The 16,544-nt window shown below is 41.8% G+C and overlaps 1 non-coding gene across 1 annotated transcript; it reads right to left on the bottom strand.

Annotated features, from left to right (window-relative positions):
- Positions 1-6,327: 6,327 nt before the first annotated feature.
- On the bottom strand, positions 6,328-6,434 carry LOC113610195 (U6 spliceosomal RNA). Its single transcript, XR_003428993.1, has one exon. It is a non-coding gene; the product is annotated as a U6 spliceosomal RNA (small nuclear RNA).
- Between the last annotated feature and the right edge of the window lie 10,110 nt (positions 6,435-16,544).

Below are 16,544 nucleotides of genomic sequence, written 5' to 3'. Positions count from 1 at the left end.
TTGGTCTATAGAATTCCTGCTCTTAAAAAAAGTCCAACTTTCTAAGCCTTGTTCTGCTAGTTGCTTGGCTTTGACATACCCAGTTTTTCATTTGCTAAAAGGGAACAGTCCTCCTTTCTGTTACTTATAGGGATGTTGTAAAGTCAAATATGGGAATAATAGATGAGAAGTCGCCCTGAAAACATTAGAAGATGCAACACAAATACAACTTGAGTTTGTTCTCAGTTTTCTGGGCTTTGTACTATCACCCATTCTGCTTAGCCATTTAACAAATAGAAACCTAAGAAGGGGTTCGTTCTGCTCCTTGAACAGGGCTATGCACTTTACATGGGAAAAAATTGGGAGAAGGTGGAAAGGGAAGTCACTGAGGTGGAGCAGGGTGTCTTTGCCATCCTCCCAGATGAAGGGCTCCCAGTGGGTCTCACCTTCATAGAACCACTGCCTCCAAACGCCACTGACTCAAAGCTCCTGCCGGGGCAGCAGAAGGATGTGGCGTGTGTGCAGACTCCACTCTGCAGGGCTGTCTGAGGATCTGGTTCTCCTTGAGACAGATCAGTTTCTCCCTCCCAACCAGTTCTACTGTCTTTGCTCCTTCACAGGTTTTGGTTCTGAGAGCAACTCCCCAATAGAACTCTTGCTCATGAATCTTAGAGTCTCATGGTCTGTTACTCTGAGAACCCAGTCCATAACAGTTGGCAGTGGGAGCGGTCCCAGGAAGCAGTCCTTGAAAAATCAGCAGCTGGCAGGCTGGCAGCGAGGGCCACAGCACTGGGGGCAGGTGACTATGGAGAGGCACTGTCATGTTGCAGTTGTGCACTTGCTAAAACTTTTACTGGTAACGAAATATAAGAAAATGGTGGGAGAAAATGATTGATAGTGGTGGGTGAAATAACTCAGGCCTTTGAGATGAGCCAGTGTCTTATTCTGCTCAGGCTGCTGTCACACAGTACCATAGGGTGGGTGACTTAAACAGCAGACATTTATTTATCACAGCTCTGGAGGCTGGAATGTCCAAGATCAAGGTGCTGGCAAATTCGTTTCTTGGTGGGCCCTGTTCCTGGTGTGCAGATGGCTGCCTTTTGCTGTGTCCTCCACACGGCAGAGGAGAGTACTCCTGGGTCTCTTCTTACAAGGGCACTAATCCCATCATGGGGGCTCCACCCTCATGACCTCATCTAAACCCAAGTACTTCCCAAAGGCCTCATCCTCAAATACCATCATGCTGGGGGAGGGGGAGGGAGGGGGTTAGGGCTTCAATGTATAAATTTAGTGGGGAGGGACACAGACATTCAGTCCAATAACAACCGATGTAGTAGTAATTATAAGTTTTACAAAATTGGATCACTATTGCTGGGTGCAATGGATGCCTCACCGTGTGGAATCCAGAGGCCTCCCTGGCAGCATGTAAAGAGACACTCATATTCTGTAGATCAAAGACATAAAAGGCCAAGGAGCAGCCTGGCACTGAATTACGAGTTCCATAGCTCCAGATGTCAAGGGTCCTGATCAGGAAGAATGGGACCCTGAGAGATTGGATGGTGCCATCTACACTTGAACATCTGAATTCCCAGAGGCCCTTGAACATCCTGAGCCTAGAGAAGCAGTCACTCCTTCCTGTTAAAGGCTGGCACCTTCCATCTGCCTGAAGACAATGCACAGGTCTCAATCCTTCCAGGAAGCATACACCCCTCTCAGGACCTAACCCCACCTCCACTCCTAGCCATCAGGCCAATAAGTAAGGTCAGCTCCCAACATAACCCGGTCGGGGAAGTGCTGGGCCCGCTAAGAGAGGAACTGGACTGTGCCCTGAAGGTGCTGCAGGACCCGGGTACCATGTGCTAGCAAGAGCCAGGAGAGTTTATATGAGGATGGGTTCTGAGGACACTGGATCAAGGTGGGTGGGACACAAAGTAGGGTAGAGTTTGTGGATTTGAAGGCACACAGCAGTATTTAGTACCTTGGCAAGGACCCAGGGACCCTGGGACTCTGGGATCATGGGCGATATCACTAACACACTTAGGATGGTTTGGGGCAGTTGTGGAAGACAGAATCAAAAGCTTCAGTGAAGAGGGCATGCCACGTAAGGCTGGAAAACTCACCAGCCCACCATGTGCCCTGGGAGGACCTGGAAAGCATGCTGTTCATCAAAGCAATGAGAAATGAGCTGGCTGAGCTGGCGAGAGGGGTGTCAGCATCACTGAGACTTTCTACTGGTCAGGGAAAATGGCAGGAGTTGCTGTTAGGTGACTGGGCTTCCGTAGCGATGGGGAGGAAAAGATCCTTCAGTAGTAGAGGCCAAACGGGGCACTTAGCCATCAGAGGTACATGGAAGCAAAATCACAGTGGCAGCCAGGGGACCCGACCCGGGGGGAACGACAGAGATAACGAAGAGAACATGGAGTTATGTCAATGAGCCAAAGAGGAACCCTGCATATTGCCACTAAGTTGTTCACTTCTTCATAACATGCTGAGACCAATAGCTCAAAAGCCCACGAGAGTCAAGCTCAAATTTTTAAATTTAAAGCATCCAATTGCTTTAAATATAGCCCCAATAGATTTTTAGCTACTTAGAGCCTGCTTGGCATACCCTGCAAAACATATGTACCCCACATCTGCTAGCCATAGAGAAGACGAATCCTGGGGCTATACAACACTGGGGGCCACAGCTGCCCTTTGGCGCTCTCCTGACCCAGAGACTCCCTGCCGTGCTACTGAGTGACATCCCCCAGACACCTAAACCCCCTCTGGTTCCCTTCTCCCCTGTGAGTTCTCTTGCCTTCCTCCCCTCAGGATGGTGTCCCCCGGCTCTGGAAGTTCTCCTGCTGTGAGGGGCACACACCCACCCCACCCCACCCCCGCCTATCCAAGCACTGCCCAAAGCAAGCTCGTTGTGAGCTACTGTCCCCTTTGCGGTCATAACTTCTTCTTGCTCAGCCCCCAAGTCCCTCAACAGGCAACCAGAGGGCCAAGACAGAGGAGCAGCCAACAGGGGTATCACTCAGTCTGTAGAATAAATAGGAAGCAAGGAAGGGTGGTCAGGAGGTTGAGGGCAGCCATCCGGATAAAGGTCATGATCCCATGTCCCGTTTCCAGACCTGAGCAGTTTTCAGACCTGGAACACACTGAATGAAGTAGAGGAAGGGAACTTGGAAGAATGGGCCCTACAACACCGTGGCAAGTCTGTAATCATTGCCAATGTCCTTCTCCAAAGGGATCTAGGGCCATTTATTTCAGTATTTCTTCCCTGGGGAAAGGTGACAATTCAGACATTAGGGAGGACTGTTGGACACATATTCCAAGTTGACATTGATACCTGGGCACCCAAAGTGTCATCATGCCCCCACCCTGTTAGAGAGAGGGCATAAGGGAGCCTGGTAATGTATGGAGCTCTGTCCTGGGTCGTTGGACCCATTGAAGTGGGAATGAAGAATGAAGATCTCTGTTACAGGCTAACACACACCAGACAGCATCTACCAGGAAAGAGGTACTTAACAACCAAGCAAACATAATGACTCAGTCAGTTGTCATCAGCCAACCTCTGACACTACAATGCTGAGACAAGGATCACACGAACAGCACAGCCATGGTGGCAGAAATGCAGGGGCCCAACTACATGAGGGTCCACTCACAAAGACTGACCACTGCCACTGCCCAATGTCCAGCCTGCCAGCAATAGACCAATGCTGAGCCTCTGGATAGACACCTACCACTTGGTGTAAAGTGACCTGTGATTCATCTTGACTAAGATGGACACGTAATTGGGATGTGGGTTTGCCTTTCCTGCTTGTAGTGCTGAAGCCAACACAACTCTGTTTACACAGTATTGCTCCACCAACATGGGATCCTGCGAAACAACCCATCAGACCGGGGGACCCACTTTCTAACGAGGGAGGGGGCGCAGTGGGCACATGAGCAGGGGACCAATTGGCCCAATCATATATTTCACCACCCAGAAACTGCCGCCCTGATAGAATAATTGATGTGTCAGCTTCCAGATGATATCTTATGAAGATGGGGTACCACTTTCCAGGATTTAGCATACTCCCTTAACGGATGCTATTATGTGGTACTGTGTTCCCAATAGACAGAACCCAGAAGACTGAGAAACATGGTAGGGAAGTAGAAGTAGCCCCGTTTTCTTCATTCTTGGTGACCCACTTAGGGAACTTAGGCTTCTTTTCCTTGACACTGTAAGTGCCTAGAGGTCCTGGTCTCCAGAAGGGGAATACTTTCACCACAGAACTTTAAACTTTAAGCTGTGGCTATTGCTTGGCCATTTGGGGCTCCTTGTGCTAAGAGACCAGCAGCCACATAAAGGGGTCACCATCCTGCCTGTGGAAGTTGCCCCTGATCACTGGGAGAAGGGGGGTTGCTGTTACACAAGGGGAGCAGGGAGGGATGTGTTTGGCTCACAAGTGATCCAATGGGGGAATCTCTTGGTACCCAATTCTGATGGCAAACGGAAACATCCAACAGCCACAGCCTGAGAGAGGTATGGTCACTGGAGACTCAAACTTCTCATGGATGAGGGTTTAAGTCACCCTGACCAGCTGGAAGTGCTATTTGAGAGCAAGGGGAATGTAGAATTGGGTAGTAGAGGAAGATGATGAGTATCAGCTGTGGCTGTGGGTCCAGCTGCAGCTTGTTTGACTGAGTCCCCTCTGAACTTCCCAGATGGGGGTGAACTTACTCTCTGAAGGAGGCGATTGAGTAGCACCAGGGGTAGACAGCAGTGGCCACCGTGGTGAGCTACCCAGACCCTGCTTTAGGCCCTAGCACACCCTAGCAATTGGGCATGTTGGCTGGTGAAGAGCCACAGCTACATCCCTGGGAGGGAATTGACCTTTATGCAAGAAAGCTGCCTCTCCCAAGGTCATACCACCTTCCCATGGTTAGCATATATCCCTTAGCCAGATGATGCTGGAGTAAAAAGGCACAGGTTCCTTGCCTTGATCTGGGATATCTCTGAAGGGCCATCTCAGCTTCAAAGTTCCCTGTGGCTCATCAAGGTTAACTTCTCCCTCTGCCCAATCTTACTTCTCTCACTCCACTTCATTCACTGTTGACAAGAGCATTCTTCAATCACTTTGCTACATCCCAGTTTCCATCTCAAAGCTGGTTTCCCAGCACATTATTTTCTCTCTCATTCTTCCACCCTTCTCTTTTTCCTCTTTCTTTCTCCTCTTTCTTCCCCATTTCTGCTATGAGTAGAGTGACCATATATCCCTGTTTGCTGGGAAGAGTCTTATTTTACTCCTGGTAATCTGGTGACTCATCTGGTCAGTGTCCCCTTTAATTCTCAAAAGGGTCCTGATTTAGACTGTACGTTATATGATCAGAATTCACTGAATTCATCTCTTCTTCATCATACACATATTCTTTACACTTATATTTTACTAGGTGCTGGGAATACAGACATGAGTAAGAGATTCCAGTCCTCTGAGCCCAGCCTCCAAATTCCTATTGAAATTGCCAAAAGAATATTGTAATAAAAAGACACATTATAGCTGGAAACCAGAGAAAGGTGTCATTCTCATATTATAAACTTCAAGGAATTTCTCCAAGACATATTACAGGTGAGACCGGATTGAGGGAAGGGTCTGCCGCAACAGGTGTTTCCTATGCATTCCTTTCACTCATTTTCTTCAGATGAAAAATTACCCGGGGACGGTAGAAGTCACCCCACCAGTGTGCCCTAAATCAGAGCAGCAGGGACTATAGCTGCCTTCCTATTCTCCATAGACCACTGGAGCTTAAATTGAGAAAAGTAAAATGTACAATTGTTCTAAGAGTTTCTCTTCTTTCTTCACTGAGTCCTGGAGGAGCTGAACAAAGTCCATACAAGACACCATCTCGACTCCTGTTATCTGAAAGCATAACAAAAATAGCTGAAATGTATCATTATGACATCTTACAGGTGGGACAACTGAAGCTCAGAAATGTGAAGCAGCTTGCCTAGATCCTTAACTTGACACCCCTTTGTCAGAAGAGCAATCACTGGCTATGTAAAGCCTTTAGACATTTAAAGAGAATTTGTAGTTAAAGAGAGAGGGAAAGAAGAGAGAGAGAGAAATCTGATGAACCAGTGTAGAATCACTGGAGAAATGACACTTTTAAATGACTGTCATCCACAATGAGAGTAGAGAATGTACTGGAAGCTAACACTTAATGTCAACATTGTATGAAATGATTCTAAACAACCCTTGGGGATTATTATCAAACAGAACTGTAACAGAGGCAGTGATATCACTGTAAAAATGATAATATTCACATATAATTTCCAGAAAAATTACTCAAAGAAATACTTTGGTCAACTGGGAAATGTATCTAAATGAAGAGCTGAAGACTGTATCAACTGTTCTCCTTGCGCAGGGGCCATGCTAATTTTCTCTGTATCATTGCAATTTTAGTATATGTGCTGCCAAAGTGAACACTGTATCAACTGTCGTTAAAGCAACTTTTCTGAAAAAAATTATTACAAGTTATTTAAGTAGTTATTACAAGTAGCAAAGTTGTATACCAAATTTGCCACGAGGGGATAGTGTCCTGAGCTAGTCACTTCAAAGGCTTTTCTCTTGGCAGGAAAACTGATAGAAAATGGACAGTGGTATAATAATAATAATAATGGTGGTGCCAGTTAATATTATCAGATTCCTCTCAAGACGCACAACTTCTCAGAAGGTGCTCATGATCTCAGTAAAGGCTATCCAAAAGTTGCTCAAGAATGCTAATTATTTCCCAGAAGGAATTGTAATTACATCACATTCATAAAAGAAGTTCTGTCCCAAACCTGATTTGGGACAATTTTCTTTCTTACCATGTTACAATGTAACCATCACATTTTTGTGGCTCACTTAAGGGAGAAAACAAAATCTAGACCACATTGCAAGTTAAACTCAAGAGAGATTATAGAATGGAGGCACGGACTGAGAAAATACAAGAAATGTTTAACAGAGATCTAGAAGAACTAAAGAACAAACAAACAGAGATGAACAACACAATAACTGAAATGAAAAATACACTAGAAGGAATCAATAACAGAATAACTGAGAGAGAAGAACGAATAAGTGAGCTGGAAGACAAAATGGTGGAAATAACTGCTGAGGAGCAGAATAAAGAAAAAAGAATGAAAAGAATTGAAGACAATCTCAGAGACCTCTGGAACAACACTAAATGCACCAACATTTGAATTATACGGGTCCCAGAAGAAGAAGAAAAAAGAAAGTGTCTGAGAAAATATTTGAAGAGATTATAGTCAAAAACTTCTCTAACATGGGAAAGGAAATAGTCACCCAAATCCAGGAAGCACAGAGAGTCCCATACAGGATAAACCCTAGGAAAAACACACCAAGACACATATTAATCAAACTAACAAAAATTAAATTCAAAGAAAAAATATTAAAAGCAGCAAGGGAAAAACAAAAAATAACATGCAAAGGAATCCCCATAAGGTTACCAGCTGATTTTTCAGCAGAAACTCTGCAGGCCAGGAAGGAGTGGCAGGATATACTTAAAATGGTGAAAGAGAAAAACCTAAAACCAAGATTACTCTACCTAGCAAGCATCTCATTCAGATTTGACGGAGAAATGAAAAGCTTTACAGACAAGCAAAAGCTAAGAGAATTCAGCACCACCAAACCAGCTCTACAACAAATGCTAAAGAAAATTCTCTAGGTGGAAACAAAAGAGAAGAAAAGGACCCACAAAAACAAACCCAAAGCAATTAAGAAAATGGTAAGAGGAACATACATATCGATAATAATCTTGAATGTAAATGGATTAAATGGCCCAACCAAAAGACACAGACTGGCTGAATGGATACAAAAACAAGACCCATCTATATGCTGTCTACAAGAGACCCACTTCAGACCTAGGGACACATACAGACTGAAAGTGAAGGGATGGAAAAAGATACTCCATGCAAATGGAAATCAAAAGAAAGCCGGAGTAGCAATACTTCTATCAGATATAATAGACCTTAAAATAAAGACTGTTACAAGAGATAAGGAAAGACACTACATAATGATCAACGGATCAATCCAAGAAGAAGATATACCAATTATAAATATTTATGCATGCAACATAGGAGCACCTCAATACATAAGGCAAATTGCTAACGACCATGAAAGGAGATATCAACAGTAACACAATAATAATAGGGGGTTTTAACACCCCACTTGCACCAATGGACAGATCATCCAAACAGAAAATTTATAAGGAAACACAAGCTTTAAATGACACAATAGACCAGATAGATTTAATTGATATTTATAGGACATTCCACCCAAAAGTGGCAGAATATATTTTCTTCTCAAGTGCACATGGAACAATCTCCAGGATAGATCACATCTTGGGTCACAAACCAAGCCTCGGAAAATTTAAGTCACATCAAACATCTTTTCTGACCACATCACTATGAGATTGGAAATCAATTACAGGAAAAAAACTGTAAAAAACACAAATACATCGAGGCTAAACAGTGTGCTAGTAAATAACCAAGAGATCACTGAAGAAATCAAAGAAGAAATAAAAAAATACATAGAAACAAATGACAATGAAAACACGACAACTCAAAACCTATGGGATGCAGCAAAAACAGTTCTAGAGGGAAGTTTATAGCAATTCAATCTCACCTCACAAAACAAGAAAAATCTCAAATAAACAATCTAACCCTACACTTAAAACAACTAGAGAAAGAAGAACAAAGAAAACCTGAAGTCCGTAGAAGGAAAGAAATCATAAAGATCAGAGCAGATATAAATGAAATAGAAATGAATAAAACAATAGCAAAGATCAATAAAACTAAAAGCTGGTTCTTTGAGAAGATGAACAAAATTGATAAACCCTTAGCCAGACTCATCAAGAAAAAAAGGCAGAGGATGCAAATCAATAAAATTAGAAATGAAAAAGGAGAAATCACAACTGACACCGCAGAAATACAAATGATTAAAAGAGACTACTACAAACAACTATATGCCAATAAAATGGACAACCACAAAGAAATGAACAAATTCTCGGAAAGGTACAATTTTCCAAGACTGAACCAGGAAGAATTAGAAAATATAAACAGACCTATCACAAGTAATGAAATTGAAACTATAATTAAAAATCTTCCAACAAACAGAAGTCCAGGACAAGATGGCTTCACAGGTGAATTCTATCAAACATTTAGAGAATAGCTAACATCAATCTTTCTCAAACTCTTCCAAAAAATTGCAGAGGGAGAAACACTCCCAAATTCATTCTATGAAGTGACCATCACCCTGATACCAAAACTAGAAAAAGATATCACAAAAAAAGAAAATTATAGACCAATATCACTGATGAACAAAGATGCAAAAATCCTCAACAAAATACTAGCAAACAGAATCCAACAACACATTAAAAGGATCATACACCATGATCAAGTAGGATTTATCCCAGGGATGCAAGGATTCTTCAATATATGCAAATCAATCAATGTGATACACCACATTAACCAATTAAGAAATAAAAATCATATGATCATCTCAATAGATGCAGAAAAAGCTTTTGACAAAATTCAACACCCATTCATGATAAAAACTCTCCAGAAAATGGGCATAGAGGGAAACTACCTCAACATAATAAAGGCCATATATGACAAACCTACAGCAAACATCATACTCAATGGTGAAAAACTGAAAGCATTTCCACTAAGATCAGGAACAAGACAAGGATGTCCACTCTCACCACTCTTATTCAACATAGTTTTGGAAATCCTAGCCACAGCAATCAGATAAGAAAAAGAAATACAAATTGGAAAAGATGAAGTAAAACTGTCACTGTTTGAAGATGACATGATACTATACATAGAAAATCCTAAAGATGCCAGAAAACTACTAGAACTAATCAATGAATTTGGTAAGTTTACAGGATACAAAATTAATGCACAGAAGTCTCTGGCATTCGTATACAGCAACAACAAACTATCAGAAAGAGAAATTAAGGAAACAACCCCATTTACCATTGCAACAAAAAGAATAAGATACCTAGGAATAAACCTGCCTAAGGAGGCAAAAGACTTGTACTCAGAAAACTATAAAACACTGATGAAAGAAATCAAAGATGACATAAACAGATGGAGAAATATACCATGTTCTTGGATTGGACGAATCAATATTGTGAAAATGACTACCCCAAAGCAATCTACAGATTCAATGCAATCCCTATCAAAGTACCAATGGCATTCTTCACAGAATTAGAACAAAAATTTTTACAATTTGTATGGAAACACAAAAGACCCCGAATAGCCACAGCAATCTTGAGAAAGAAAAACGGAGTTGGAGGAATCATGCTCCCCAACTTTAAACTATACCACAAAGCTACAGTAATCAAGACAATATGGTACTGGCACAAAAACATAAATATAGATCAATGGTACAGGAGAGAATGCCTAGAGATAAACCCAGGCACATATGGTCACTAATTTACAACAAAGGATGAAAGAACATACAATGGAGAAAAGACAGCTCTTCAATAAGTGGTGCTGGGAAAACTGGACAGCTACATGTAAAAGAATGAAATTAGGACACTCCCTAACACCATACACAAAAATAAACTCAAAATGGATTAGAGACCTAAATGTAAGACCAGACACTATAAAACTCTTAGAGGAAAACATAGGAAGAACACTCTATGATATAAATCACAGCAAGATATTTTTTGATCCACCTCATTTATTCATTCATTTTTTTTAATTAATTAATTTAATTTATTTTTGGCTCTGTTGGGTCTTCGTTGCTGCACGCGGGCTTTCTCTAGTTGCAGCGAGCGGGGCCTACTCTTCACTGAGGTGTGCACGATTCTCATTGCGGTGACTTCTCTTGTTGCAGAGCACAGGCTCTAGGCACACAGGCTTCAGTAGTTGTGACGTGTGAGCTCAGTAGTTCTGGCTTGCAGGCTCTAGAGCTCAGCCTTAAATGAATGTTGGGTTTATTATAGAAATACAAGGACAAGCCAACATTAGTAAATGTATTAATATAAGTAGTCACAATAATAGAAAGAAGAGAAAAGTTTTATGATAGTCCTACAAAGTGCTAAAAAGGTATTTGATATAGTTCAACATATATTTGTGATTGAAACTCTTAGTAACCTAAAAGAAATACTTATTTTATAATATATGACACAATACTTAATTTAATAATGACATATTACAAAAATACCTGTAATAGTCAGGTACAAGACAAGGTTTCTCTCCAATACTTCTACCATTTGCCATTGTATTTGAGGACCTAGCCAATGCAACAAGACAAGTAAAATAAATCAGGTATATTTACCAGAAGGAAAGAGACCATGAATAGGTGATATAATTGTCTATTTGGAAAGTCTACTGAATCAGTTAAAAAACTAAACAACTTATAAGGAGTAAGTAAGATGACTGATTGAATAATAAATAAACAACTTCCTTAGATTTCAACACTAATCAGTTAGGAATTACAAATCTAAGAGGAACACTCTTAGACATAAACCACAGCAAGATCTTTTTTGACCCACCTCCTAGAGTAATGGAAATAAAAACAAAAATAAACAAATGGGACTTAAAAGCTTTTGCACAGCAAAGGAAACCATAAATAAGACACAAAGACAGCCTTCAGAATGGGAGAAAATATTTGCAAATGAAACAACAGAGAAAAGATTAATCTCCAAAATATACAAACAGCTCTTGGAGCTCAATATAAACAAAAAACAAACGATCCAGTTAAAAAATGGGTGGAAGACCTAAATAGACATTTAACCAAGGAAGACATACAGATGGCCAAGAGGCACATGAAAAGGTGCCCAACATCACTCATTATTAGAGAAATTCCAATCAAAACTACAATGAGGTATCACCTCACACCAGTTAGAATGGGCATCATCAGAAAATCTACAAACAACAAATGCTGGAGAGGGTGTGGAGAAAAGGGAACCCTCTTGTACTGTTGGTGGGAATGTAAATTGATACAGCCCCTATGGAGAACAGTATGGAGCTTCCTTAAAAAACTAAAAATAGAACTACCATATGACCCAGCAATCCCACTACTGGGCATATACCCTGAGAAAAGCATAATTCAAAAAGAGACATGTACCACATCGTTCATGGCAGCATTATTTACAATAGCCAAGACTTGGAACAAACCTAAATGTCCATTGACAGATGAATGGATAAAGAAGGTGTGGCATATATATACAATGGAATATTACTCAGCCATAAAAAAAGCGAAATTGACTTATTTGCAGTGAGGTGGATGGACCTAGAGATTGTCAGACAGAGTGAAGTAAGTCAGAAAGAGAAAAACAAATATTGTATACTAACACGTGTATATGGAATCTAAAAAAAAAAAATGGTACTGATGAACCTAGTGGCAGGGCAGGAATAAAGATGTAGACATAGAGAATGGACTTGAGGACACGGGGTGGGAGGGGGGAAGCTGGGGTGAAGTGAGAGTAGCATCGACATATATACACTACTGAATGTAAAACAGTTAGCTAGTAGGAAGCAGCAGCATAGCACAGGGAGATCAGCTCGGTGCTTTGTGATGACCTAGAGGGATGGGATAGGGAGGATGGGAGGGAGGCTTAAGAGGGAGGGGATATGGGGACGTATGTATGCATATGGCTGATTCACTTTGGTGTACAACAGAAACTAACACAGTATTGTGAAGCAATCATACTCCAATAAAGATCTATTAAAAAAAAAGATAATGCATACAAAAAAACATTGTGCTATAATAAAAGATTTGTTAAAGGTACAGAGCAAAACAATATGTATATTATAAGCTCATTATTTTAAAGTAAACTATTATGTTTACATACAAAAAGGTATGGAGAACAAACTATTATGTATATAATACATGTTTTTTTTTTTTAAAAAAAAGAGAGATTAAAACACATGAATAGGAAAGCTAAAACTCTAATCAAAAGTGTAGTGGTATTTCTTTTTGATCTCAAGGTACAGAAAGACCTTAAATAAGACCCCAAAGCACAAAATGGATAGATTTGACTCTATAAAAATGAAGCATTTCTATTCAAAAAAGGACAATAGTGACAATAAGGACAAATGACAGATTCAGAAATAATATTTGTAACATCTAAAACTGACGATGGATTAACATCTCAACAAACAAGGTACTCCTGTAAATCATCAACATTAACAGTAGCAGCAGCAAGAAGTATTAGCAACAACAATCACCAAGGCTGAGAATCCAGTGGGAAAATGAGCAACTGGAGGGGGCCCAGATGGTTGAAAAGTATCTGAGGAGATGCTCACCACCACCAGCAATCAAAGAAATGCATATTAAAACAACAGTGAGATGTAACTTTATGTCCATCAGATTGGCCAAAATTAGAAAATCAGATAATACCAAGTTTTTGGTGTGCCGTTGATGTAAGCTGGGATAGTCATGAGGAATAAAAACAAACCAGAATACAAAATTCAAATATGCAAGTGGAAATGAGAAAAAAAAATATTTCAGATATAGAAATGAAAATTATGAGAAAACTAGGTACAGCTCTATGGTTATACATTTTAAAATACAAATGATTTTTTATTTTCTATGAAAATTAAAATTACTCAAATATATTAACTGAGAGAAACTTGAATAAATTAATAACCATCAAATAAATTATATAACTTATCAAAAGCTCCATGCCTTATGAGCAAGTACTGTTAGTTTAGAAATATATAGATTCTATGCTATTTAAAGTAATACTGAACATAAGAAAGAACAGAGATTATTTTTACGTAGCTGAGTTTTACAAAACCTGACATGCAAGAACTTTAAACTGTTCCAAACATCGTAAGCAGAAGGGGACTTAATACAGGACATTTTGGAGCTTGCAAAATCACTGGAAGATTTGGAGAGGCAGACTCTAAGCAGGGCCTTAAGAATGTCTCACAGAACCCCAAAGCAGTTAACCTCCAGGACAGGAAGGCATAGGAAGTGGGAATAAATGATGGGTGTCAAGCAATCAAATACATCACACACAGGCAAAGATAAAATTAACAAGGAAAAAAATTGCAGATCAACTGCTATCTTCCCTATTGGAATATAAATTCCACAAGGGTGTGGACTTGGCATTCCTTACCATGGTGTCTCCAGCAAGGCGAGTGTTTGATAAATTTGTAATGAATGAATAAATGATTTAATTAATTAAAAAATTTTTAATATCAAAAGACATTTCCAATCCAACAAATTGACAAAATTTTAAAACAAGAAAATAACTTCCAAGATTGAGGAAAATTGAGGGTGGGGGCAGGGAGAGAGTAAATATTGTCTTTCCAGAGGACAATTTATCAATCTGTAACAAGGCTTAAGAAAAATGCATAGCCCTTGATTTTGCAAGTTTACTTCTAAGACTTTATCTCAAGGAAGGAATTATAGTATGTGAAAAGCAACTACAAAGATGTTCATCACAGTGTTATTTATAATGGTGAAAAATTAGAAATAACTTAAATATTCAACAATAGCAATTGGTTAAACAATTTATAGTGTCTCTTTTCTGGATAATGAAATAGAATGCCAATATTAAACGTTACTGTAGGAAAATATTCAGTGGTATGGAAAAATATGCTATGTTAAGTGAACAGAAAAGTTACAAATCAGCATATAGAAATAAGCAAGAAAGGTTGAGAGAAAACCCACTCAAATATTAACAACCGTTTTTTGTTAGTGTCATTAGGGGTGGTTATGTCTTCTGTTGTTTTGTTTGTTTCCATACATATTTTTCTGCATTGAACATGCAGTGCTTTTGCCTAAAAGTTGCAATTAAAAAGGGGCTTCTAGGAGGCTTTAGTCCTATGGAATATAAAATTTCGAACCTCTCTCTTTCCCCGGGCCCCCAGCCTCCTTTTCTGCCACCTCCAGGCTCACTGCGTCTGGTTTCTTTCGCCCCTTGGTTTCCCTGCCCAGCTTCGCGGAACGCCGATTCTGGAAAGCGCTGCTCCGGGAGTTCAGCTCTGCGGACACGGAGACCGCACGCAGTGCCTGGAGAGCCGCGTGCCCCGCGGAGGGCGCAGCGCGGGGAGGAGCTCCCGGTTCCCCTGTGACCCACCAATCAACTGGTGTTTGCCGCATCAACGGGAGGACCTTTCCAGAACGCCTCGCGAGTTTCTTCAATTCTCTGGGGGTTTCCGCGATTCCCAGCACGCCTGCCCACCTGCAGCGGCCCCAGAGCCAACCGCGCTCGCATTCTGGGTGCGAGCAGTCCACTGCGGCGGGAAAAGGCAGCGCTGGGCCCCCATCGCAGACTCCTAGGAAGTCCCAGACCCTCCCCGGGAAAGCACCTCCATCGGGTGCCTTACATGTCCTCTGTGGGCAGCAAATAGGTTCCAAAGCACTTGCCTAGAGAAATTCCATGTTAAAAAAAAAAAAATAATACCGAGCTCACACTGCGGGAACCAGCCCTTGCAGGCCAAGGAGCTAAGACAAGCAAGTCAGAATTCCTGCTCAAGGAGCTCACAGGCGGGGTGGCGTGGGGTGGGGTGGTGTGAGGAAACCATCCCCATAGGGGACTCACAGGACCTAGTGACGTACAATAAGCCAACATCATCCTGCTCATTTTACAGAAGCAGATGGTGAAGGGAAACCGGCGTTTATTGTACACCTACTACGTGCCGGATATTTTCACCGAAGCTGTCTTCTTGTCCATAAGGCAAGTGAAGCTCTGGGGGAATAAATATCCCCATTTTACCAATCAGGAAACTGTGGCTCAAAGGAATAACACCCCCATTTTACCCATTAGGAAACTGAGGCTCCGACAAGTCAGATCAAATGCCCAAGACCTCATCAGTAAATGAGTGGCTCTAACCTGGGTCTGAGGACACCAAAGCCGGAAGGGTTTCTCCTTCACTCTGCCTCGCCCTGTAGGAACCACGGGTGCGCTCCAACTTGCCCCGCGTCAGAGCTGCAGAAAGTGCGGCAGTTGTGAGTGTTTTACGGCCTTTAGTCCAGCGCCTCCTATAGGGCGCGACCGGCATTGCCCAAAATACTGTTCGAAGCGCTTCCGGGCCCTCGAGACTGTTCCCGCGCGGGACACCTCAAGCACCGCGACCCCTGCCTGGTCTCCTCCGAGAAGCCAGAGTAAGTGGAATTTCTGTCGCCCCTTCGAGAGTGGGACGGAGCCACACAGCCCGGCGAGCTAGCTCTTTTCCCAGCCGGTTGTGAGGTTTCCTGACTCTGGACCCTCCCACCCTGAAAAGCTTGTCCGGCTCCCTGGAGGTGCGGAGGTGGGTTCCCATCAGCCAGAAATGGAATTTCTAGGCCTTGGGCCGTGTTTGAGGAGATCCCAGAGCTAGAAGTCCAGTTTACACCGTTAAGGACAACGTGAAAGCATGCCTTTTACTCAAGTGCCTTTTCCCTATTTTCTCTCTTGTCGCCAAGGTGTGTGGTGTGCGTCGAGGTGACGGTGGAGTCTGTGTGCTGGAGGAGGAGGTAGCCTGGTGCCCAATGGAATGATATTCTAGCTGGTGCTATATCTGTAGCTGTACCCACTCCCCCCTCCCCCCACATAATCCAGGAGGGGGAGTTGGGAAGGCAAGTGTA

The sequence above is a fragment of the Aethalodelphis obliquidens genome, unplaced genomic scaffold (genome assembly GCF_003676395.1).
Source record: "Aethalodelphis obliquidens isolate GAN/ISIS:26980383/991018 unplaced genomic scaffold, ASM367639v1 scaffold61, whole genome shotgun sequence".
NCBI lineage: Eukaryota > Metazoa > Chordata > Mammalia > Artiodactyla > Delphinidae > Aethalodelphis > Aethalodelphis obliquidens.
The sequence above is the reverse complement of the archived record's forward strand: the minus strand, read 5'-3'. Positions and strand labels throughout refer to the sequence as shown.